This window comes from Cricetulus griseus, assembly GCF_003668045.3.
Source record: "Cricetulus griseus strain 17A/GY chromosome 1 unlocalized genomic scaffold, alternate assembly CriGri-PICRH-1.0 chr1_0, whole genome shotgun sequence".
Taxonomy (NCBI): Eukaryota; Metazoa; Chordata; class Mammalia; order Rodentia; family Cricetidae; genus Cricetulus; species Cricetulus griseus.
In genome coordinates, this window is record NW_023276806.1 from 99,526,070 (window position 1) to 99,551,349 (window position 25,280).

General features: G+C 43.9%; 1 protein-coding gene across 2 annotated transcripts in view; it reads left to right on the forward strand.

Moving 5' to 3' along the window:
* The window catches only part of Maml3 (mastermind like transcriptional coactivator 3), a 434,634-nt gene that overhangs the window by 170,550 nt on the left and 238,804 nt on the right, over positions 1-25,280 (forward strand). Inside the window, exon 1 of one of the 2 annotated variants that reach the window (XM_027394944.2) lies at positions 6,450-6,564. The exons of the other annotated variant lie outside the window; for it this stretch is intronic. The gene's annotated coding sequence lies outside the window, so the exon portion shown is untranslated. Of the gene's footprint in view, positions 1-6,449; positions 6,565-25,280 lie in introns of those variants that run through there. 2 annotated transcript variants of the gene reach the window in all.

A 25,280-nucleotide genomic window follows, 5' to 3' on the forward strand; every position in this document is an offset into this window, starting at 1 on the left:
AAAATACCCAGATGAGCCAAGTAGCTTGACTTATGGCTACACACTAGCCTCTTACTCCAATTAGTCATGTAACAGATGAATACTAGTGGTCACAAATCCAGACCGAAATAGAAAAGGGTCCATGAACTCATCAGACACAGTCTGGCTGAAAGACAATCCAGATAGTGTTTTTATCTGAAAGATAAAATGAAATATCTTATATTTGGATTATATATTCTAGGAAGTCTCTCACATTTTGTGGTACATCTATGTCTAAATCCAAAACTCCCCTTTATGAGTGTCAAAAGCTTTGCATGTGTATTTTCATACTTAGGATACAATATGACTTTGGAAATTTTCTTCAGATTTCATGTTTCTTCATTCAGATATTATTGACCCTCAGACAAAACTCACTAATTTTTTAGTGCAAAAATTCTATAAAGTTCAGATAATGAATGTATTTCTGTAACAACTGCCACAATTATGATATAGAACACTGCATCTTCCCCCAAAGTTCTCTCATTTTAGCACATTGTTTACTGTGCTAAATGAGTTTTATGGGCAAGGAAAAAGCAGAAGGGGTCAAATGCAATGACCATGGGACCATGAACAGACCAATGGCAGGAACAAAGTGTAGCTTTGGAGCTGCTAGAACTGCTTTCTCAAGCGCTCTGTACACTTGTTCTGATGGCCATTTCTGTGGTGAATTCCATAAGCCTTTTGAGCAATGGACTGGACATCATTTTGTCATAAACCTTAGTATGTTATCAGTGTGGCTTTCAAGCGAAGGATTTTTTTTTGTTTTATTCCTGAATGGATCTTTGTTGTTTTCAGATGTAGTATTTTGTGTATTTGAAGACACCAAAAACAGGCTGCTGAGGTAGCTCAATGGGTAAAGGGCATCTTCCACCAAGCCTGACAGCTTGAGTTTGATCCCTTTGTCCCACATAGTACTAGGAGAGAATGGACTCTTCTGACCTCTGACCTCTGGTGTATATACTATGGCCCCCAACACCAACCCACCAACCCCTCAACATACAACAAATGAATAAATAGATAAAATACAATAAGAATATTTAAGACCCCCCCCCCCCGCCACCAAAACCAGGCATGGTTATACATACTTGTCATCCCAGGACTGGGGAAGAAGGGACAGACAGATCCCTGGAGTTTACTGGCCAGCTATCTTAAGCGCTTGTTGAGTTCCAAGCCAGTGAGAGCTTCTGCCTAAAAAAACAATGCAGGTGCCTCCTAAGGAACAACACCCGAGGTTGACTGCTGGCCTCTGCACACATGTTCATACCTGTGCACCAACACATTCTAGCACATACATGCAAACCATAAAAACAACCAGACAAACAAAAAACCTCAAGTGTCCGGGATGGAAAGAAATTTGCAGCTTTTCCAATGGAGAAATTTGGATTTTAGATTTACAAGCTGGCATGAGTTACCAAGTGAATGAGCCAAGCCCACTGCCAATTACCCCACCACCCAAGTCATTATGTTACTTACCCATCCCAGGGTGAGGTCATTTTCATGGTGTGATAAAGACATGCTATCTTCATCAGAAATGGGCGTCCACAAAGAAAGCCAAGTTCTAGTTCTGGAGACAGAAGGGAAAAAAAGCTAAGCAAGAAGGGAAAAAGTGTTCTTAACCACAACAAAAGAAAACATGGGGCACATTAAAGGTTCAGACAGGCTAGGTTTAGACTGAAGTTGCTGTGTAGAAATGAGAAAAAAAAATGGTTTCAAGAGTACAAGCCTCTCATATCTAACAGGGCTGAAGAGGCTCGCACACTCATTCATATTTATGCTATTGTGAAACAGGAGGTATATTACACGTCACTGCACTATTTTGTGGGAGCGTGGTTAGGTAGGGTTTCGCTCTAACCTAACGCGTCCTTGAACTCAGAGTGATCCTTCAGCCTCAGCCTTCTGAGTACTGGAATTTCAGGCAGGAACCACCACTCTTGCCATGTGTCATTGTTGTTGTTGTGTTTTTTTTGTTTTGTTTTTTAATTTGGGAGATTCGTGAACCCCGAAGTTCACTCAGTATTTTTGCTATAGTCAAACCATTACTGACACCATCAAACAAAATGCTCACTGTGCTTCTAAGAATAGGAGGGCCCGTTGACGTGTTAGAAGTGGAATCTGCTCACTTAAGGTGAGGAGCATCTTAGGGCACTTGCCGTTTAGTTTACGGTCACTGGGGTTGCTGATGGAGAGAGACCCAGTGAACTGGTGTGGGTTCATAGACACAGCTCTGTGGGAAGCGCCACTAATGCGAGGAGAAAGCTCAGAAGGTACCCAGTCTGAGGTGGCTGCTTCTGAGAACTCTAAAGGAACACTGATATATGCAGGCATTGGGAAACCAGCTCCTAGGTTCCTAAAATGTAGAGCTCATGTCCAGCTCTACAAAGCTTGCAAAGCCTGAGTCAGGTGGTATCTGATTAACAATAATAATAAGCCAATGGGCTAGACTTTTTGTTTGCTCATCTGTGATCTGGGAGATTTCCTGTCCACATCTGGAAAGCTAAAGGAGTGGAATGGCCGAGCAATAGCTGAGCCTCTGGAGATGGAGTTAGGAAGGCCCAGGTCAGAAGGTGCTTGTGATGGAAAAGAGACCTAGTGGATCAGCGGAATTTTCTGTAATGAAGTTATATGTCGGAGTTACGTAGGAGTCAGAGAACATCCCCAGCTCTGTCTCCAGTTAGCTGGGCTCAGAGGTTCCTGATGGACCTTAGCCTCTTATCTGAAGAAAAGAAAATCATGTGAAGTTCCTGAATTTAAGCATCCTCCCAACTGCCCTGCTACTCTGGTCCATGTTCAGAAGCACCACGTGGCTCTTCACAGACTGCACAATCAGCCCAGAGTCCTTACTGCTATGAGTCTCCCATGCGGTAGCTACTCTCCACATCCATCCACTCTCCTACCTTCTAATTATTCAAACATTTCTTTCTTGCTCATTCTCCATCTACTAAAACCTAATTCATTCATTCAAAGCCTATCTTAAATGCCATTTCTCCCATGAAGCCTGCTCAGATTCTCCCACTTCAACTTAATGGTGGATTCTCTATATATTTTGCAATATCCATTTGTAGTTTCTCTGATAATAAATGTATTCTGCTACCACTATGGTTGGTGTTTGTAAATGCCCTCATATATTTGCAGGGAACTCTATCTCTCTTAATCCATCATTCTTCTCTCAGATGATTAATAAAAAAAAGATCTTGGGTCTTTGAGATGCTCAGAGGGTAAAAGAGTTTCTAATCCGGGGACCTCAGTTCAACCTCTGGGTCCCACACGGTACCAGGAGAAAATTGACTCCATGTGGGCACTGTGGCATGTTCCCCACATACACACGCAGAATAAATAAATAAAAGTGTAACAATATTTATTTTAAAACTCTGCATCAAATCCTTTTGGATGTCATCCTCGGTCTGAGGATGATATCAAGTTCACAAACTTGATTTCTTTTTGCTTACTTCAAGATCAGACATTCCAGTCCATCCCCTGTATGCATCCCTCCAACATCTGCTTGCCTTGGGAGTACATCTCTGTGAGCCAGTGGTACAGAATGGCTAGTATTGTCCTGATTCCCACCTCTGCTGGAGGCTGAAGGCTGAGGAAGGAGTCAGGAAATGGATGTTACATGGAGAGTGTTTTCTGTAGTGTCCACAATAGACCATATGAATACTTGAAGAGGATTCTGGAAGCCATTTCCTTTGAGGAAGGTTAAGTTGAAATGTAAGAAGTAAAGATTAAAGCGTATTAACATAAAGTCTGTGTTTCAAGTTCTGCTACAGAAATATGGTACCATTGCCAGATGAAGCGTCGTCAGGGAGCTTTCCAGAGGCCTTCGTTTTAATGCCCAGATGAAAAGTTTGTTATAAATTATGGAATGTAGAAATCCCTCATGCTTATAAAGACCCTTGACAAAAGAATGCTGAAAGAAGATTGTGTGTGTGTTCATTTTTCGAAGTATAGCACCCTGATGCAAAAATGTGGGGAGACTAAAGGGGAGCCCAGAGTAAAAAAGAGGAATTACTGGTTCAGGCTTCAGTATTTTAACACACACATTCTCTCCTTCCCTCCCTCCCTCCTCCTTCCCTCCCTCCTCCCTCCCTCCCCCCTCCTCCCTCCTCCCTCCTCTCTCTCTGTCTCTGTCTCTGTCTGTCTCTCTCTCTCTCTCTCTCTCTCCTCTCTCTCTCTCTCTCTCTCACTCACTCACACACACACACACACACACACACACACACACACACACACACACCTACCTATGGGAGGCGCTTATTCAAGCATCTGATTGTTCTAGCATTTTCTGGCAGGTTCTGGAAGGTTGGGAGTGGGCGGAAGGGGTAAGTCTTCCCTCCTCTACACTCACATGGCTTCTTCCTGTGTATTCAGGCCCTTGTTTATCATGGTCTAAGCTGTCAGCCTCAGGAACATCACAAGAGACTTCCCATTGGCTTGTTCTACCAGCCCCACTCTATTACTGGGTTTTTCTCACCCTCTCTGTGAGCATCCAGGTACCTGGTTCTTTCTCTTTCCTCCCCCACTACTCCTTTCTTTGCCTCTTTACAGCTTTCCTCTCTGTGTATTCATGACTGAAACTAGGGCTTCCTGAGTGCCAGGCGAGCACTCTACCACTGAACTCTCTACTCTCAGTCTTTTCTTTCAGCTGTTATTCAATCTGACCTTGAACTCAACTCACAACACAGCTCAAGCAGACCTTGGACTTCACCAGCTTCTTCCCTCTGCCTCCCAACACAGGATAACAGGAATATGCCATCATGCTCTGTTTTCCTTTTATGTTTCTGTCTAATCCAGTTCACAGTCACTTGAATGTGTTCCACTGGCTTAGGCTCTGTGCTGGTCTTGCTGTCGGCTGCTCAGAAGCTCAGTTCATGGTACTTGATTCAGAGCCTTCTTGCCTCAAGGACAAACCGGTGTTGAGATAAAGTAGCTGTAATTTAGGTTTCATCCACAGTGGTGTTGACCTGAACCAGGTTTGGATATCTCTCTGTGTGTATGTGGGGTCGGAAGTGTGGGGTTTTTTGTTTTTTTGTTTGTTTGTTTTGTTTTTTGAAACAAGGTTTCTCTGTGGCTTTGGAGGCTGTCCTGGAACTAGCTCTTGTAGACCAGGCTGATCTCGAACTCACAGACATCCCCCTGCCTCTGCCTCCCGAGTGCTGTGACTAAAGGCGTGCGCCACCACCGCCGGGCCAGAAGTGTGAGTTTATACGATGGTGTGTGCATTTGCGGAGGTCAAAAGACAACCTCGGGTATAGGTCCACTTTGACACAGGCTCTCTGCTTCATTGGTTGCCAGGAACCTGGCCAGTGAGCTTCTATGGGTTCTCCTGTCTCCTCCCATCTCTCCATAGACACACTGGGATTACAAAAGTGCACTACATGCCCAGCTTTATATAGGCTCTGGGGATTCAAACTTGGGTCCTCCGGCTGTACAACAAGCACTTTGCTCATTCAGCCATCTCCTGTACCTCAGCTCCATGGGTTCATACAGATGGATACCCCAAAAGTGACTCAAAACTCATGTGATGCTGTGTGTTTCTCTTGGGAATGGGGTAAATTTAGACACAAGTATGGAAAAGAGTGAGGTCTGAATGTAGCCCAGGAATGATGGAAGTCAAGTCCCCTTCCCCTCCCCTCAGGTGGATGGGATAGCCAGCTTCAAGCCAGTGCCAGCCTGCAGCCAATCTTGAAGACACTGTGATTTTGTAATTGGCTTGCATCTGTGTTTTGCTAAGTGATTTCACTGTTAAAGGCCTTCAGGAACTCTTTGGATCTGGTAGGATGCTCTGTCTCTCATTGCCTGATGTAGCTCACAACCTTCGAGATGGAGGAACTCCTTTGAGAAAAATGTCTGCATGAAAAATTGCGTATGTGTGTTTCTTAAAAAGAAAGCCGACTTGACTTTTTCCATTATTTTCTCAAAGGCATACATATCCTCAGGGGCTGAGGAGAGAAGGCGAGGTGGATAACATGCTGCATTATTAGGAGCACCTGGGTTTAGATTCCCAGAATCCCCAAATGCCATACGCAGTAGCACGTGGTGTAATCCCAGCATTCCTTAGGTGAGATGGGGCACAAAGGGTGAATTGTGGCAGTTCTGACCAGCTAGCCTGACAAACGCAGCAGCGAACAATAAGAGACCCAGCCTCAAAAAAAGTGGATTGCCAGGATTAACTCCAAGGTTGTCCCCAGACTCCTATGTGAGCAACTTGGCGTGTGCATGCTCGCACTCATACAGGTTCACACATACTAGACACACAGAGGGCTTATTGCTTTTGTTTTTCATATCTTCTACATTTCAGGGATATAGAGTCAGGCTCTATTTTTGTTTTATTAGTAGGATTTTCAGTACTGGGGAACAAATCTGGGGCCTGCACATGCTACCAACGAGCCACTTTTTATTTTTACCTTTTATTTTAAGACAGGTTCTCACCAAGTTGCTCAGTCTGGCCTTCAGCTCACTCTAATGCAGACAGAACTTGACCTTGGTCCCCTTGCTTCAGCATCCTGTGGAGACTAGGATTACAGGCTCAGACCAAGACCAGCTAAGGTTATATTTTGTTGTTATCATGATTTTCAATCTTCTTCCTTCTCCTGTTTCTTAAATGCCACCCACAGGACAGGCCCCCGGGAAGAGGCAGACAGTGACAGACCACAGACTGTGCTATAATCTTTTTCCAGGGACACTAAACACCTGCAACTGTCGCTTTCTCCCCTTTTTTACTGAATGGTGACGAACCCATAATATCTGGGAAGAGCTGTCGTTTTTTTGTGATTAATGCAGTTTTATCATTTGTTCCATCTTGATATTAGTGGGGTTTTTTTTGCTGTTACTTTGAGCTTAAGTTTATTAAATTTATCTGTAATGGTTAAAATACTTTGAATTTATTGGACTATATCCACAGGTGTCCACCCACGGTTATATTGTATCTATATCTATGTCTCAAATAGATCATTATTATCCATGGCTCTTTTTAAATCTCTGGGTGTGACTTCGGCATATGTCCAGGAGCTGTGAGAACCTGGGGTCTTACTGTGATCATTCCAGAAGATCCAGTATTATGAATAATTTATCTCTCCTATATGTATGTCTGGTTTGTTGCTGTTGTTAAGACTTATTTATTTCATTATGTGAGTGCTCGATCAGCATGTATGTCTTTATGCCAGAAGAGGGCATTAGATCGCACTAGAGATGGTTATAGGTCACCATGTAGTTGCTGGGAATCAACTCAGGACCTCTGGAAGAGTAGCTAATGCTCTTAACCAATGAGCCATCTACCCAGCACCATGTAGTTATGTTTTTAAAGCCTGAAAAAGCAAGAGACTTTGACTTAGAGTAAAACTCTTGTAGAAAAAGGGAAAAAATCCTAAAAACAGAACTACCTATATATTAATTTAGTGAAAATAAAGCTGCCATACTTCACTGTAAAGTAAAACCAAACAGGGCTGGGGAAATGGCTCAATGGGTAAAGTACTTACTGAGCCAATCTGTGTGTGAACACACACAAACACACACACACACACACACACACACACACACTAAAGTTAAAATTAAAAACAACCAAACAGGTCAGTAAAATTGCTCAGTAGGTAAAGGGTGCCAGGCCTGAGGACCTGAGTTCCATTCTGAAAATCCACATGGTGGAAAGAGGAAACCAACTTAAGAATGTTGTCTCTGACCTCCATGGGCGTGTTACCTCCCTCTCCCCCAACCACACCGAATAAATAGATGGATGGATGGATGGTTGGATGGATGGATAGATAGATAGATAGATAGATAGATAGATAGATAGATAGACAGACAGACTAAAAATAAGTAAGACATCTGCTGTCTGTGGCTGAGCTGCAGATTAGGCAGTAATGCCGGGCATTGGTATGAAACACTAGGGATGGTGGGCACCATTCCTGTGTCTAGAAGATTCAGCAACCCGAGCCATCAACCATCCTATTAATAACCCTGACACCTGGTGATGAAGCTGGGGAATTTAAATGCATCCTGAGAAAGGCAAAAGCAGGTGCACATTCTGCCCGTTCTGCCTCGGTGGGCTGACTTCCACCATCATTCTAACACCAAAAATGCTCAAGTGTTTCTGGTGTCCTGCACCTGGGCAAAGTTGAGGGAGGGGCTGCTGCACAGTCTATGTCTTATACTCTTAGGCATTTATCAGAAAGGCCATCATCCTCAGTGAAAATGACAAGTTCAAAACTTAGGAAGACGTTAGAAGATAGTGCCACCTGTGAAGAATTTATAGCTACACAGGATTATGATGGTACACAAAATTGTGAAGGTTCAAAGGCCGATCCAGCAAGGACAAGCAATTAGGGCCTGATGTGAAGCAACAGTTTGGAGTGGTGTCCTTTCATTGTGTTTCAAGCAGTATTTTTGCATGTTAACTGGGTCATTTGTGTTGGAGGTACTGGCTGAGTGGTGGTAGCTTTTTGTTTGTGTGGCTTTGGCTTGTGGGGGAGAGACATGAGTACAGTCATGATGCAGTTGTTTTTCTTCAAATTAAATACATCACTGGGTTCTCCCTTCCCCTGCCTGTGAGCTCTAGTCCCTTAGTGTTTAGACTCTTAAAAGTTCCTCTCCATTAATAAGCAGGGAAACATAGGAGAAACAAAGGTAGAGTGAAATTAAGTAAAGGGGTAAGAGGTCAGTATTATATTCAATAGCTGTAGAAAAATATACCAACCTTAGAATCTTATATAAATTCCCATTCTAGTGTCCTTTTATATGAAATCATTGTGGGGCATGTGTGTGCTTGCCTGTGTGTATATGTGTGTGGTGTGTATGTTATGTGTGGTGTGTGGTATGCATGTGTGTATGTGTATGCGTGTATGTGTGTACATGTGTGTGTATATGTGGTGTGTGTGTGTATGTGTGTGTGTGTATGGTGTGTGTGTGTGTGTGTGTGTGTGTGTGTGTGTGTGTGTGTCCCAGTGGATAATCTTGGGTCTCCATCTTCAGGAGCTGTCCCCCTTCTTTTGAAATGGATTCCCACACCAATGGCCAGCCCTTGGATTCCTCCTTCCTAGTCCTGGGATTTTAAGTGTGAGCCACTATGACTGGCTGTTTTCATGAAAGTGCTGAGGTCAAAATCCTGTCTCCCATGCTCCCATGGCAAGTGCTTTCCTGATTGATCCATCTTCTCTGCCCTAAGATCACTTTTTTTCTATTCAAAGCAAATCAGCTGAGATATAGGCAAGACATAAAGGTGGTAAGCTGCCATCAGAGGCACTTGTAGGGAACAGTAAGTAATGGGGTGATGCCTTAGCCCTCTCTGTGGATTCTGAGACCACTGGGGTTGATTGACTGGAGCCTTAGGGTTCACACCAGGACACACTGTGATGAGCAAAGCACCTAGGTAGAAAGTTCAATGCTCAAGCTCATGTAGAAAAATTCTTGCTGTGTGTTTATCTCATTATGATCCAAATGGCTTACTTTATAAGATTCTGTGCTGGTTATACATGCGAGGTTGTCATTTAAGATGAGTGTATAAAAACAGAAGGGCTTACGGGCTTACAGGCTTCTACTTTTCATCAACAAAATGAAAATATTTAAAAAGAGGCATGCTATCCTGAACTTAAAATGCTTTTACCCTCCTAAATTGTTATGAACTTAATTATTAAGACACTGTTGCTGCTCTGGAGAGGGCTCAGTTGAGCAAGTGCTTGCTATATAAGCATGAGGTGTGTAAGCCCCTGGAACCAGACAAAAGACTGTAAAACTTATCCCAGTACTGGGAGGGAGAGACCTGGTGGATCCCTGGGGCTCAAGGGCTTGTCAGCTTCACCTCATTGGGTAGCCCTAGGACCTAGTGAGAGACCCTGTGTCAGAAATACATGGATGCTTCCTAGGGAACAACACACAAACTCCCACACAAACAAAAGCCAATGCTTCTTCCTTCCTTGTAGGCAGTTGCTATTACTTTGTAACAATACCATCCTGTTCAGTTTGTCACTATATATGTTTCTTTCCCATTCTGTGTTCAGTAAGGCCAGCCAGGTTTGGACTTGAAATAAACTGTGGTGGAGGAATTCCTACCCTCAAATTGACAACAGCTACACGCCAGGACTTGCTGTTTTTTCAAAGCCCAAGTCTGTTGCATTTATTAAGATGTACAAGAATCTAAGCAGAAAAACCATTGCTTGCCATTTTATAACCGGGTTCCAAGGCTTAAAAACCCGGGCAAGGAGAACTAGCAATGTGGTATTTGAGGCAGCAACCACAGTCATGTCGATGACTTGCAAGGATTGTTTCCTGGTGTTCGAAGTCACAAATCACCTGGTCTTGCCATGTTGGATGGAGCGAGGTGATTCATCTTTGTCGGCTAAGTATCAACCATATGACAGGATGGTCCCCCATCTTCTTTCAGCTTTCTCTGGAACTTACATATGATCATCTCCTACAATGATATAGTTCTTCTGGGGGAGAGTAAGAGTCATCCTTAATCTCCTAGTGTCGCTGGTTCTTGTCCCTCTGCCATCTTTCCAGGCTATGACATAGTGGTGAATAGGAATATTCCAACTGATGAGCTCCCCATCCTCAACTAATCTCAAAACAAAGCAAATGCCAGCTTTGTAGGTCAGGCTCAAAGTTACTGTCTGGTTTCTGACTGTAGTGATGAGTCATGGTCACATGATAGATTTGAATCACCAATGACCACAATGTTGGGAAGACTGTCAGTCTTAGAGGAAGGATAAACAGTGTAACACACCCCCATACCCCACATGCAACTCAAAGATGTAGAAAATGGCAGATTAATGTGTTCCCATCCTTCCAATGTTAGCAGTTTGATCTCATAAACAGCATCAGCTGATACCATAGTTTACAAAGCCAGACTAAAACATATTGGAAGGAAACCCCTGGGATTCTTTTTCTAGGAATGTTTAAAAAACAAAACCCCAGTTCCAATAGATAATGTTCCACAAATACAAAACTGTTTGAGGTGTGAAGAGACAAATAGACAAAATAATAACGAAGGTCATACTGCTGCTTTTCAAATTGTCCCTGCTTGCTCCCTATTGCAGCTGGGGCACTTTGGGCAAGAATAGAGTTTCTGCTATCATTGGGATGCTCTGAGCTCACAGACAGTCTGCCTCATAACATATTGCTTTTTTTACTACCATGTTTTGAAAATTTGATACCAGCAATTATTAGCTGAAGAAAATACAAGTGTGTATCTCTTGGTTGGCAGACTTGGCCAGATTTCTCACTGTCAACCTTTTAGACAAACTATTTAAGGTCTTCTGTCTGTCTGTACTTCTGTGATGTCTGGTCCTAGCAGTATTGGTACTCAAAGAATGGCCCAGCTTCAATGTCAACTAGGCCTTTGCAGCAGACAAACCTTGAAGGCTGCGCTAGATGTACACCCTTTCACTAGATCCCTAGGTGATTTGTGTGCACAGTAAGATTTTAAAAGCACCGCCACTCCCTCCCCTCACCTGTTCATCAGCATCGTTCTCCAAGACAAACTCCTCCTTCTGGAGATATTTAAATAAACGGGATGTTTAGCTTACACAGAGAAATGAACTAGAAGTTGGGATCCATGTGAAAGAATCAGCTCTGTTTGGGGCATTGTCCTTCCTTCCAGTCATTTACAAACTTATTTGCAGTGAGGACTATGAAGCATTTGAGTGTCCCCAATGTGGCAAGACAGTGAACCTCAGAAGTGACCATATTTTCTGAATGATTTCCAAGGCTGTCTTTGACATGTTAGCTCTAAACGTCAAAGTTATACTAAGCAGCATTCCTTTCTCCTTCCTTTATTCTCACCTCTTTTATACTTTTAATTAAATAACTTAAAACTTAAAAATGCATTTATTATTTTGCTGATGTGGTAGCACACTTGTGTAACCCTCATACTTCAGAGTTCAGCCTCAGCTGCATAATGAGTTCCAGGCCAGCCTAGATAGGCTTCATGAGACCCTGTTAAACACACACACACACACACACACACACACACACACACACACACTCACAGAGTAGAACCGAGTGCCCTACATATGTTAAGCCACAAGTTCTACCACTGAGCTACACTACTGACCCTGCACCCTGCGGCGTTTTTAAATTAAATTTTTTATTGTACAACATCCTTAGATTTACAAGAACATAGAAAAGATAGAACAAAACGTTCCCAGACACCCCATGCCTATCTTTCTTGCTTTCTGACCAGGGTCATATTTCTCCTTTTCCTAGATTGGCAGTGTTTCCTGGCTAAGGAAGCAACATTACTGCACAGAGCACAAATAGTATTTGATTAAGGCTAATTACAGTTCTGTCACATAAGAGGTGTGGGGGGGGGGGAGAACGCTGGCTTTTTCAACCAGCAATGAAATAACCCGCTGTCTGTCTACTGACTTAATAGCTTTAATTGCCAGAACATAATCAAGATCTGGAGAATTTGTTTGAACATATCAGCAGGCACTAAATATTTCAATGGGATCAAGTTTCGGAATTCGTTGTGCTCCAAGCAGTGCTGAAATCACTCTGACAAAGTGAGTTGTGGATCCGAAAGGCAACACCTGTTGAAGAGGTGCCCTGAGAGAATGACTCTGCTTATTAACACCACGCTGGACTAAAATGATGGAGGCTTAACATGCCCAGCTCCCATGAGTAAATTCCTCTGGTGAAACTCTTGACTTCTTGACTTACGGGGTGAAGGTGTTTAGGAGTGTAATACCCTCCACTTGTAGACTTGTTCCTCTTCCTGTTCACTTAAAGCTCTGATAGACAGACAGACAGACAGAACATGTGGGTACTCCTGCAACCAGCCTGGCACCTGGGCTTCAGGCTGTCACTGGGAATCACACATGAAAGCTACCATTCCCCATGTTTTATTTATTCCTAGCTCTTGGGAATGTGCATCTGGAAACATACTCTTCTGAGGCAGTTCTCCTCAGGGAGTGATTTTGGAACTGATTTTGGAAGACGGGGGTGGGGTGGGGGGAGGGAGGCGTGACAGACCCATTGTGGGGCTTTGCAAAAAGGGTGGCATGTGACTGGCTCCTTCCCATTCAGACTCTTGTAGTCCCTTCAGGATAATCTAACTGAATATTGACTATTGGGGTTTGTGTCTGCAGTCCCTAGAGCTTCCTAAAAACGCAGTGTCAGGTGACAAACATCTTTTCATGCAATAGTAGAAATAATTCAGTTTGGGGATTGTTGATTTCCTTAAAGTTGCAACTTTTAGTTGGGGATAGGTGAAGAACAATCATTTTAAAACATCTTTCTTAGCATGCAAAATAATGGGTTTCATTATGACCTTTTACAACGGCAGCACCCAAATCAAAGTGGTCTCAAGAGAAACGAAGTGTAGGTGATTCTGTCCCAGCTTGGAGGAACAAGTGAGACTGAAGGAGCAAAGAGAAAGTGCAGTTTGGTTTCCTGGGTCATTTGAGTCATTCCTGAGAACCCATCCCTGTAGGGAGGACAGTGGTTGCTCATTAGCTGCAAGTGTCCAGAGGAGTCCTATTAGTTACCCTCGCACCCCAGACTCTCTGGGGAACAGGACTTGTGATTTCAGCGCTCCTGCAGAAGGCTTCATGTGCCTGGCAAGACTGTCATCTGCCTCTGCCTTGAGATTGACTGATGACTGTGTCTACACATAGAACCAAGCCACCATCACCAACCTGCACTGAGTATTAGGACTTAAGGGAGAGAACGGGCTTGGGCTAGGTAAGGTCTACCTCACTGCCATTCTTATTCCTTCCAAGCCAGGATTTTCCAGACCTCTGTATCTCCAGGCTCTCCTCATTGGTGGTGCCTTGAGTAGTGTCCCCCATGAAGCAGCAGAGGGACTGAAAAAGCCCTTTCCACTGCTTACCAAGTGTTCCGAAAGCTCAGGAATGCTGGGGACTGTAGAAAAGAAGAGAGGTTGGGGGATTTTGCTTTTCAAGTTCTTACAGATTTTTTTCCTTCCATTTTTCTTTGCCTCATCTACTAACTCTTTGAGACTTAAGAAGCCCAAAGTGAAGTTTGTCCTAATTTTAAACTTGCCTCTGTGTCTGCCCTGTAATTTTCATTCCACAGCCTAAATTGGAACGTGTCTCCATAGGTTGGCCTCAGAAGATCTCTTTGTGTGCAGCCTTACCAGGCAGCCCTTAGTACAACAGAGGAACTCAGGCATAAAAATCCAGGGCCTCTTTTATTTTTTTAATTTATTTTATTTTTTTGTCAGAGGCCACCGTGGGGAAAGCTTTGTCCATTTTTAAATGATAGTAATGGGATAGGAACAGGAACTGAAACTAAAACTGATATCCCTCCTCGTCCCCTAGGCTACTCAGCAGCTCAGGCTACTCTCAAAATTGCCATGTGGCTAGGGATGACCTTGAACTCCTGACTCTCCTGATTTATCCCAAGTGCTGAGATTTTAGGCATGAACCACCATACCGGAGGATTTGTGTGGTGCTAAGAGTCTAACCCAGGGCTTCCTTCATGCTACCCAAACACTCTGCCAACCAAGCTACATCCCTGGCCCACCCAATTACCTCTTAAAACTAGTCCATGTCAGCAGAGTACAGGACAAGATGTGCATATTATTTCTATGAATAATTGAATTTAAGACATTTTTATTCAGGTTACCTAATTCAGATTCCTTTCCTCTGTGCATTTTCTAATATTTGTGCTTTGTCTCTATCATGAGGGTCATTTAAATCCTCTTTATCTGTGAGACCTAAGTCCGAATCTTCTCTCCAAACAAGCTCCTTGAAATGACCTTGGATCCCTCTTGATTTGTTTTCCTCTGAATTCCTAGGACTAACATGGCCTTGGACCCCCCTGGGTCTCTTTAACCAAATGGCATCCTCTGCTGTCTAAGCTGTTTGTGTCTGCTGCATGTCAGGCACAGGGTCGAGTACAGAGCACCATCTTAATGAACAGCTTTCCAATTAACTAATTGTTATTCCCCACAGTAGTCCAGACATCAAGAATCACTGTACTGCTTAAATCATGAGTATTCATGGACAGAGATACTTCTCATCCCACTAAAATGGAACGTTTGTATTGCTACACATGAATTGACCTCACAAGTAGGAGATCGATATTTATTTAGCTGAGAGCATAGAAGAAATAAGCAGCCTGATTCTAGATGGTTCTTTCCTCAGTAATAGCTGGTGTTCTCCTAGATTACGCCATTTGTTGGCAAGCTGTTTGTTTCCGTCAAGGCCTCAGAAACTGCCAATTTCCAAAGTGGGGAAGACTCCAACCCCTACCTAGGAGAGCCTTGGTTGTTATTCTGGGAATGCACTTGCTATCCATCCGACATGGCTAGCAGCTGTGACCTCTGTCATAACAGTGTCCAGAGAAAAGGAGATGGTCTTCAGTCCACTCCAGGGCATCTCAAGAACTAAGGGCCTAGGAGTTTCTGCTCCCAAATTTTGCTCAGTCTGATATGTCATAGACTGACAAGAAAAGGCCCATTGCTCCTGACTCTTCAGGAGTCTGGATCTATGAGTGATTTTTATACATAGATGTCAGAACTGGAGAAGTTCTCAGGTCTAGCCTGTTTCCAGGCTGCCTACTTAAAAGAAGAGACTGGGCTAAAATGCATTGGTATGACCAGAGAAAGAGATGCTTCAGTAGAACCGAAAGGGTGGTAAGCCCAGGATGTAGGGTGCAGTCTCCACACAAACTAGTAAGCTCTTCCTGTGCAGGATGGACTCAGCTGCTAAGTCCAGCCGTCATTGAGGACAGCCACATCCTCAATGTGTGCCACTGGTCACAAGAAAATTCAGTGTGGAACAATGAGTCTGCTAGCATGAATCCAAGACTACCACAAGGAAAGTAGGTACCCACATAAGCTGTTTAGTGTAGGTACTGTCCTTGTCACACGTGGGAAGGATGATAGCATACTGTTATTGTTATCCTGGGGCTGGTAGTTTTCAAACCCTGAAGGGATAAGTTTGTCAGCAGTGTTGAAACTTGGAGGGCTCTATTGGCTTCAGAAGTCACACAGTTGGAGACTAGATATAATGTGAGACCTTGGCTTTGCTGTGCTTTCCCAACTACATGATACTTTACATACCCAAACTTGGCCAGATCCACGCCAACCACCCAACTGGAAGTGCCACCTCTTTCACAGCCATTCCTCAGGCCTCTCCCACTGCCAGCAGGGTCTGTTCCTCCTCTGAGGTGCTCTTGAACTTAGACAGCGGTCACTGTCCACATGTGTTCTCAGCTTCCCCGCCAAATAGACAACCAAGTTCTCAAAGGTCCAACTTACAATATTTCTGTGTACTCACTTCCTCCACTATCCACAGCTCACACACAATAAACGTGTAGAAAGAGCAAGTGAACAATGACAATCTATAGACATAGGCAGGGCATCTCCAGAATGTTTGCAACAACTTTATACCTGAGGGCTGACCACAGTTAAAGGGTCACTTGTAGCTCCTGGCACAGAGAATAATTGCAAGTACACGAAACAGGAAGCAGAGCCAGGAAGGTCCCAGTAGATGAGGAGCAGTGACGTCATTTGGTTCTCTCCCAGTCCAGTTCCGTTCATAGAATCTCTTCTCTGCATTTTGTTCTTGATATCAGGGGTGGGTATTGTTTGTGGAATTCACTCAGAAAAACTTAGTAATTTTCCAACATAGTTAATATTCAGATATGAAAAATCACTTACAGTTTAAATGGTGAATAGATGCTAATTTATACATATATACTTATGCTTGGAATGCCTAATTAATGATCCGCTGTGTCAGTCACGGATATGTTAATGAGATTGTCTGGCTCCTGTGTCATAATTGCATGGCTCCTCTCTAGCTTCAGGTTGGGGGAACATTCTAGCTGTGGATTAGCAAATGTTGGAAAAAAAAAAAAAACACTGGAGATTATTCGGTGATTCTTAAGTTTAAGAAATGTGGAAGTGTGTGATTATATGATGCGGTGTGAGAGGATAGGAAGACAGACAACAAGAATGCCCATCTGGCTAAGTTCACAAGGTTTTTGCAGAGAGCACAGAAATTTTCCTGATATCTTTCCCTCTTTCCTGAATGCATTTTGTTTTCTCCCCAAAAGGCTTACCTATTTTTTTCCATTCATTTATTTAGCTCATAAATAAAGTCATGTACAATTATGATACAGAATACAGTATGTTCACAATGGCATGGCTAAATTAAACCAATTAACATGTTATATCACACATATTCATCATTTTTGTTTTGAGAACACTTAAAGTATACTATCTCACAACTTTTAAAATATAGCATATTGTTATCAACCATATTTATCATGCTCTCAGTAGACCTCAAGACATCACAGAGTCCATGCCTCTTGTCCAACTGCAGGTTTATATCCTTAAACCAATCGTTTCCCCATTGTTAAAAGACCCACAATGAAGCCTAATAGCCACAATTCTGCTCTCTGTTTCCATAAGTTCATCATTTCTAAGTTACACATAAAATTGAAATTGTGTGACATTTGTCTTCCAGTGTGTTACCTACTTTTTAGCTATAAAACTCTCCACTGTGTCTAGCATTCAGGCTGGATCTGTCAACTTTTGGGTAGGGAGGCATGCGTATCTGTGTGGGTATATACATATGTGTACATGCATGTAGAAACCAGAAATGAACCTCAGCTGTCATTCCTCCTGCACCCTCCCTATGGTTTTTGTTTTGTTTTGTTTTGAGACAGAGTCAAAAGAAGTCATTGACATGGGACTTGACAAGTGGGCTAGACTGACTCTATAGGAACAAGTCCTATAGGGACCCATCTATCTGTCTGACTCAGCAGAAGGAGTTCAAGCATGTACCACCATGACTGTCTTTCATGGGTCCTAGGGATCAAACCCCAATCCTCATCCCCGAATGGAAAGCATGTGACTTCTAGGTCCCATTGTTACTTTTTGGCTTTGTGACTTTGGACACATTAATCAGCCTCTCTGAGTCTGTTAATGTACCTGTGAAACAGGGTGAGGCTACTACTCATTGTAGAACCTAAGAACACAGTAAGGTGGTGTATCTAAACCCCACTTCAGAGCATGTAGTAGGGTTGCTTCCCACTTTCTTGTTTCTGTCCCCTCCTTAGAAACAGTGGTGAATAGTTTGGGACTAGAATGACTGACTCTCTCTCTCTTCATTCCAGCTGGGTGACCTCAGGCGATTACATAGCCTTGCTGTGTTTCAGCTCCTTGATACATAAAATGTCAAGTACTTGACATTTAGTCAGTACCTGGAAAAAGGGTCAGCTGTAATGTCTGCTTATCTAAACAGGTGGATGAAAATGTCCCAGGGACAAATCCGTCTGTGTTGTGCTGCCAGCTGCTCAATGGGTCAGGGAGCCCTTCTTCTGAGTTAGAAGCAGAGTGTGGAATGCACAGGCCTTTTCCTGCCTGCCTTCCATATGTCCTGTGGATGGAAACCATCTCTTCCTTATCCGTTTTTCCTGGAGTGACATCTGAATAGGTTTGTTGCACCCTTCTGAATGTGTGTTGCTTTGGTCTGCATAAGGGTAGAGGCTGGAATGTCTCGGCCCCTCTATTCCTCCTTCTCTTTACTGACAAGCCTCAGGAGGAGGGAAGCATTCAGTGCCAAGCCTTCCATTCTGGGCCTCGATTTCCCTTTACTTTCTATGCCAAAGGTAAATGGTCGGGGGGTGAGGCTCCAAAACCATTCTTCTAGCCCTGGCATTTTAAAAGAAACACAATTCTCCAAGTGGTCCATCACTTGAATGTGTCACATGGCTTTTGTAGAACCATGAGGCAATAAGTTCTTTTTTTTTATGTGCATTTTTAAATTTTTTTGCCATGGATATTGGTCCACAAGAACTGGAGTTACAGTTGTGAGCTGCCATGTGGGTGCTGGGAATTGAATCAGGGTCCTCTGGAAGAGCAGTCAGTGCTCTTAACCACTAAACCATCTCTCCAACTCCAACCTGATGAGTTCTAATGACTGAGTGAACGAGGAAGCAATTTAAATAACCTTCCATCCAGCAACAAAGCAAGAGTTAACCATCTACAGCCACAATTTGAGTCTCCACACATAACAATAGAATGAATATTTTACATCTGCAGCTGTGATTTGAGATCACAGCCACTTCCAGGAGATCTCATTGCATCCTTACATGTCCTGAGATGTTAGACATTGGCCCATTTGACAGGGGACGAGACGGAGCTCAGATGGATTAGGCGACATCTCTAAAGTTGTACAGATGGCAGGTTCAGTGTTCCAACTGGAAGAGATAATGAACCGATTGCTTTTTATTCATCAGGAAACATGCAGTCACCTCCCTTCCGCTGGCTTTAAACAACAGCATCCACATTTCCAAAGCAGGTCTTCGGGAGATCAGTGGTGTCCTCTGCCTGTTCACTCAGGGCTCCAGGACAGCAGAAGCTCCATCTGCCATGTCCTGTGTGAGTTCCAGCTTTGCAGAGAAGTGAGTGCTGAGAACCCCCAGATCTGCTCTTTCTCTGCTCCCCATTGGCCAAAGTTGGCGATGTATTTCCCAGTTAGCTACTTTCACAGGAGCCTGGGATGCCTCCCCATATACAGGGTAACATGGGTAAGCTATTTGGAATCAGGCAGCTTCATGATAAGAACAGCAAATGGCATGCTGTGTGCCTGGGAAGGAGAGTGGGGGAGTGAATTTACAAATTTGTGGGAGATGGCCATCAGAAAGGAGGGGATGGGGAGAAATGCAATAGATCATGTTAACCTCAATTCTGTGGCCTGTGCTCCTAAAAATCCTTGTCTCCCCCAAAAGATAGACAGAAAATTTATGATTTAAGTTGAATGCTTTTACAGACGAGTATTTAGATTTAAAAATACTAACAATTGCTGGGTGTGGGTGCACAACTTCAATCCCAGCACTTGGGAGGCAGAGGCAGGAGGATCTCTGTATGTTTCAGGCCAGCCTCATCTACATAGGGAGTTCCAGGACAGACAGAGCTACATAATAGAGAGACCCTGTTTCAAACAACAAACAATCAAACAAATAAATGAGAATCTAACAATAATCTTAAAGATTTTCAATAGGAAATATCAGGGTTCACTTTTAAGATATTTGAGAAACTCGCCAAGCATCTCTTGTGGGCCTGCCACACTCTGTTCTCATCCATTCTCTTCACAAGGTCCCTGTAGTGTGCCCAGAAGGATGGCTCTGACAGGGAAGTCCATCCTCACCCACGCCTCCCCTTGGTTCTCTCACTTAGGCCTCATGGCTCCCCATCCCTCACTCACTCTGTCTCCATGCCACTGTGTGCTACACAGAGCCTTCCCCAGGCCATCTTTCTGGCTCCAGCCCAGCCTCTTCAATGTCTGTTCACCATGCCCCCAGCCTCAGAAAACCCTCAGGGTCTGTGGGGAGGGCATGGTCACACGCAGCCACATGTTAGTGCTACATCTTTTCCCTGTGTTCCCTCAGCCAGAAAGTCCTTCTTGTCCCCGAGCTCCGACTTGCTATTTAGCCATACCACCCCTTTAAGCTTCCTTCCTCAGATATGGGGGCATCCTTTTCACCATTCTCTCACATTCTGTGTCTGAGTCACCAAGTCTCTTCAGCTCTAACTTCAGACAGTAGCAAAAATGGCCATTCCATGCCATGCACTTATCAGGGCTTGCCTCAACATTGTTAGAATCACACTACAGTCTTCCTACCTCTGTCCTTCTTCTCTGTCCCCACTCACTGCCCATGAATTGTAGCATGGTGTTTCATCTGCTTCTCACTTCACTCGAGAATAACCAGGCCCTCCCCATAACTCAAAGGCTGTACACAGTGTGATGCCCCCACATAACACCCTGTGTCCTCCCCCATCTCTAACTCACTCACACTCCCACCCTTGCCTCCTACCTACCACAGGGTCTTTGCACTTCCTGGTGGCACTGTGCTGAGCATTTGTCCAGCGCACCTCTCCCCTTCACTAATCAGTCACCTTCTTAGTACAGCCTTTACCAATCTGCTTTAAAGTGAAACCAACTCTAGAATGTGTGTGGTACTTTGAATGAGAATGATTTCCATGGGCTCATATATTTGAATGCTTAGTCCACAGTTGGTGGAACTCTTTGGAAAGGATTAGGAGGTGTGGCCTTGTTGGAAGAATATATCTTTGGGGGTAAGCTTTGAGGTTTCAAAAGTCCAGGCCATTCCTAGTTGACTCTATTATACCTTGTCTTTATGGACCAAGTTGCAAGCTCTCAGCCTATGGCTCCTGCCTGCATGCTGCCATGCTCCCTGCCATGGTGGTGATGGACTCCAACCTTCTGGGATGTGAGCGCCAAATTAAATGCTTCCTTGGTCATGGTGTTTCATCACAGCAATAGAGAAACATGTTGGTTTTCTCCATAGCTTGCATCACCACCAGTAAACCATCATTGTATTATTATTTCAGTGTGTGTAGGGCTTTAAATATTTTAGCTTGTTTCTTCCTACTGGAGTTTAAGGCAGGAAATTTTTGTAGACATCTTTTGTGTGTGTGTGTGTGTGTGTGTGTGTGTGTGTGTGTGTGTGTGTGTCTACAAAAGTATGGTTGCCATGAAATAGGTACCTTAAACTATATGTGATACTAACTTTCTCCTCCTCCTGCCCTGTGTCAGTCATCTTCCCATCACTGTGACAAAGCACCTGAGACAAATAACTAGTTGAGAGGAAAGGTTGGTTCTGGCTCATGGCTTCAGAGCATTTAGTCCATGGTCATGGTCATGTTGTTCTAGGCCTATGGTAGCACAACGCATTATGGCAGAAGTATGTGGTAGACCAGCTGCCCAACAGAGGATGAGACTCTGCCAGGAGAACAAAAAAGTTATGTGGCAGAGGATGCCTTCTTTCTGTTTGGGGACCAAATGAGCGAAGAGAAAGAGGACTGGGCTGGGTCTGAGTGTTCCCTTCAAGGGCATGCCCTGCAGCTATGTCACTTCCTTCATCCAGGCTCCACCAATTCCACACAGTGTCCTGGGGGTCCTGGGAACTTGGCAAGTCATCCTAAGTCTTTAGTAGCTAATTGTGTTATTTCCAAGTAAGTCAGACCTCTATAGTTCCCCTCTGTGTGTTTGGAAAATTGATTTAGAGAAAATTATATGAAGCACTTGTTTCATTTACAGAGAGGGGCAGGATTTGAATAGCATTTGGCCAAATGGTGTTAGTGTTTTCAGAGATAAGGGTGCGACTCGTTGGCCACCCTAGACTTCTCAAGCCACTTCTCTTGTGAAGTGCATCTCCACAGCCATCCCTGGTCTGAAAAGTGATCACCCATGGGGTATCTGCCATTCTTGTCTGTCCCTGTGTTAAGATGCCATTGTTCCAGCCACTGAGCCTACCTGTGGCACTTGCCTTGTAACTTATTCCTTGTGTGATTCTGGGAACAGCTATGGTGAATGGAGGTTCCCACCCATGTGAACTCGCTACCAAATACTTAGCAATGCATCAGGAATCCTTCTTGAAGCTTTCCATGGAAACACTGGTATGTTCCAACCCCTGTCTTTCTTTTTAAAATTTAGTCTTTTTGATAAAATGGATTTCAAAACATAAAGTCCCAATCCAAAGTGCACCAGCTTATAATAGTAAATGTGATCATGTCGCTACTTGCACATGGTATCTTTGTGCTGAGACATCCACCCATCTTTCCAAGAATTGTCCCCAAACACACTTGGGTTTTAGAGGTCAATCTCTCATCTCTATCCAGTGTTTAAAATGTTAGGAAAAAGCAGTGTTTCTGGGAGCCTGTGGTACTCAGTTCTAATGAGAAGAGGGCTCTTCCCAGACACTGGTAACAGGATGTTTTCCTGGGCTTTGCCTTCAAATCAGGACTCTTAGGAAGAAAGAGGTCTATGGAGTCTCTTTTACTTAAAAAAATCAATCACATCCATTTATTAATTGTGTGTGTGTGTGTGTGTGTGTGTGTGCGCAAATATAGGCTATAACAGATAGCTGTGGGAGTCAGTCTTCTTCACCATGTGGGTCTAAGTGATGGAATTAGGTTGTTAGACTTGGTGAGAAGAACCTTTACTTGCTGAGCCATCTCTCCAGCTTAGAGCTCCCTTTTCTGAAAGATCTACTTGTGAACACATGGACTCACATTTAGGGATAATCAGGTGGGGGGCCTCCTGTCAGCACTAGACAGAGCCCCTGGAAGGATGAGAGCACTTGTCCCACAGCTGTGCTGACTCCCTTGAGTTTTCCAGAAAAGTACAGTTTTATGTATTTTTAAAAGTCAACACTCTGTACCATTGGCTTTTAAAAGAGACCCCGGGGACCAACAATGTCTGCAAGAATTCTCTCAATGCAAACCGGGTTCTCTCAAAATTTGTGTTTTCTGCATGTAATTTATGAGTAAGTAATACATGCTCACAGAACAAATTCACAAGGTTAACAACAGTATTGGGGGACAGGGGATAGCCCAATCCATAAAGTGGTCACTGTACAAGTACCAGAACTTGAGTTGAATCTGGAAACCCACATTAAATAAGCTTGGCGATGGTGTGTGGCTATAATCCCAGCACTGGGGAGAAGAGACAACTTCCTCCCTAGGGCTCCATGGCCAGGCTCCACTTAATGAGTTCCAGGCCAGTGACAGACATTGGCCTTTCTCCAAAAAAAAAAGAAAGAAAGAAAGAAAAGAAAAGAAAGGGGGGGGGACCATCACCTGAGAAGTGATGTCCATAGGTGTCTGTTAACCTACACATATGTGCCTATACATGTGTTTCTCAACATGCTTATATACACTAACACACATGCACACTTGTATACAAACCATATCCTGTCCTTCCCATTTTTCAGTTTCTTTCCCTCTAGGCAACCAAGGGTCCTCTTGTGCTTCTGCCAGTAACGTCCCAAGACTATAAATGTATTTGTAGGCATATGCTTTAAAGAAAATACAACACAAGCATATCATGCTTAAGGTCTGTGTCACTCGGTCTAATTGATCATTTTCTTCTGAAACTGTGTATTGATCTTGCACAGTTAAAATAACTTTTGTTACAGAGAAACACTAAAACCCCAGTGTTTTATTGTATCAGTTTATTTTTCTCTCATGCAACCATGAAATTTGGGCATTTCACGGCAACACAGCTCCTTTTCTAGCAGCTCCTGGGGGGTGGCGGAGGGAATCTTGGGATTTGGGGCTTCCAGCTGATGTTTGGGAACAAAGAGGGTCTAGAGGATCTGAGGGGAGTCTTGTTGGAGGTCTTTGTGTGCCAATCCTGGAGGTGGCATGCACCCTTTCTGCCCACATTCTTGAAGGAAAAAAAAAAAGGTTTTGGATACAGGGGCTCTGTGAAAGGTAATCTCTTCGGTGGACCACCATCCACCAGTCTGCACTCCACAGAGTCGCTGGAAGGGTGCACAAGTCTTTTTTTAGTGACCATTTCTGATGGTCACTGTTCTTAAATGGATTTGCTTTCCTTCTTGTTGCAGCAAGAGGGGTTTTATTTCTTCTTGGAACATGGGAGAAACGTGTGAGGTTAGTGTGCCCCAGGGCTATGATGGTGTCTGTAGGCAGAACGCTGGCCTGGAGGAGGGGCACATGCATGTATGCGCTCCTGTGGTGGGGTGCACATAGTATACACGTGAAAGTCAGAGAACAACCATGGCTGTCATTTATTATGATCACCTGCTTTCTTTTCAGCAAGGCCTGTAAAGACCTGGAACTTACTGATGCTATAGGCTGGCCGGCTGGCCAGCCCTAGCCCCAGTTATTCACCTGTCTCGGTCTCTAACACTAGGGTTATAAATGCACACCACCATAACTTTGGCTTGTTTTTCTGTTTATTTGGTTAGTGCGTGTGTGTGTGTGTGTGTGTGTGTGTTTTGAAGCATGGTTCTACTTCCCTGCTGAGCTGTCTCTGCACCCTAACCTGATCATTTCTTGAACGTCCTCTAACTAAATGACTTTTCTTCAGTTAAACCCAGAGGTACCCAGAGCAGAGGGACTCTGACATCCGCTGGTCCCAGCCTGCCTGTCAACCTCTATAAACACATTACAGTCATCCTTTCCAAGCTTCAGCTTTCATGCCCCGCATCCTGCCCTTTCAATGCAAGAGTTTGCAACCTAGAGAAGGTTACAAAACTTTCCTTTCTACTGGGGGAGAGAGAGAGAGAGAGAGAGAGAGAGAGAGAGAGAGAGAGAGAGAGAGAGAGAGAGAGAGAGGAGAGAGAACAGAGAGAGGAGGAGAGAGACAGAGAGGGAGGAGGAGGGAGGGAGGGAGGGAGGGAGGGAGGGAGGGAGAGAGAGAGATCAGCAGTAAAAGAACTCTTGTTAAAGTAAACATTGACCTGAGAGGCATTCATCAACTGCTAGAATCAAGGCAGCCCTAGCCTTTCCTCCCCCACAAATG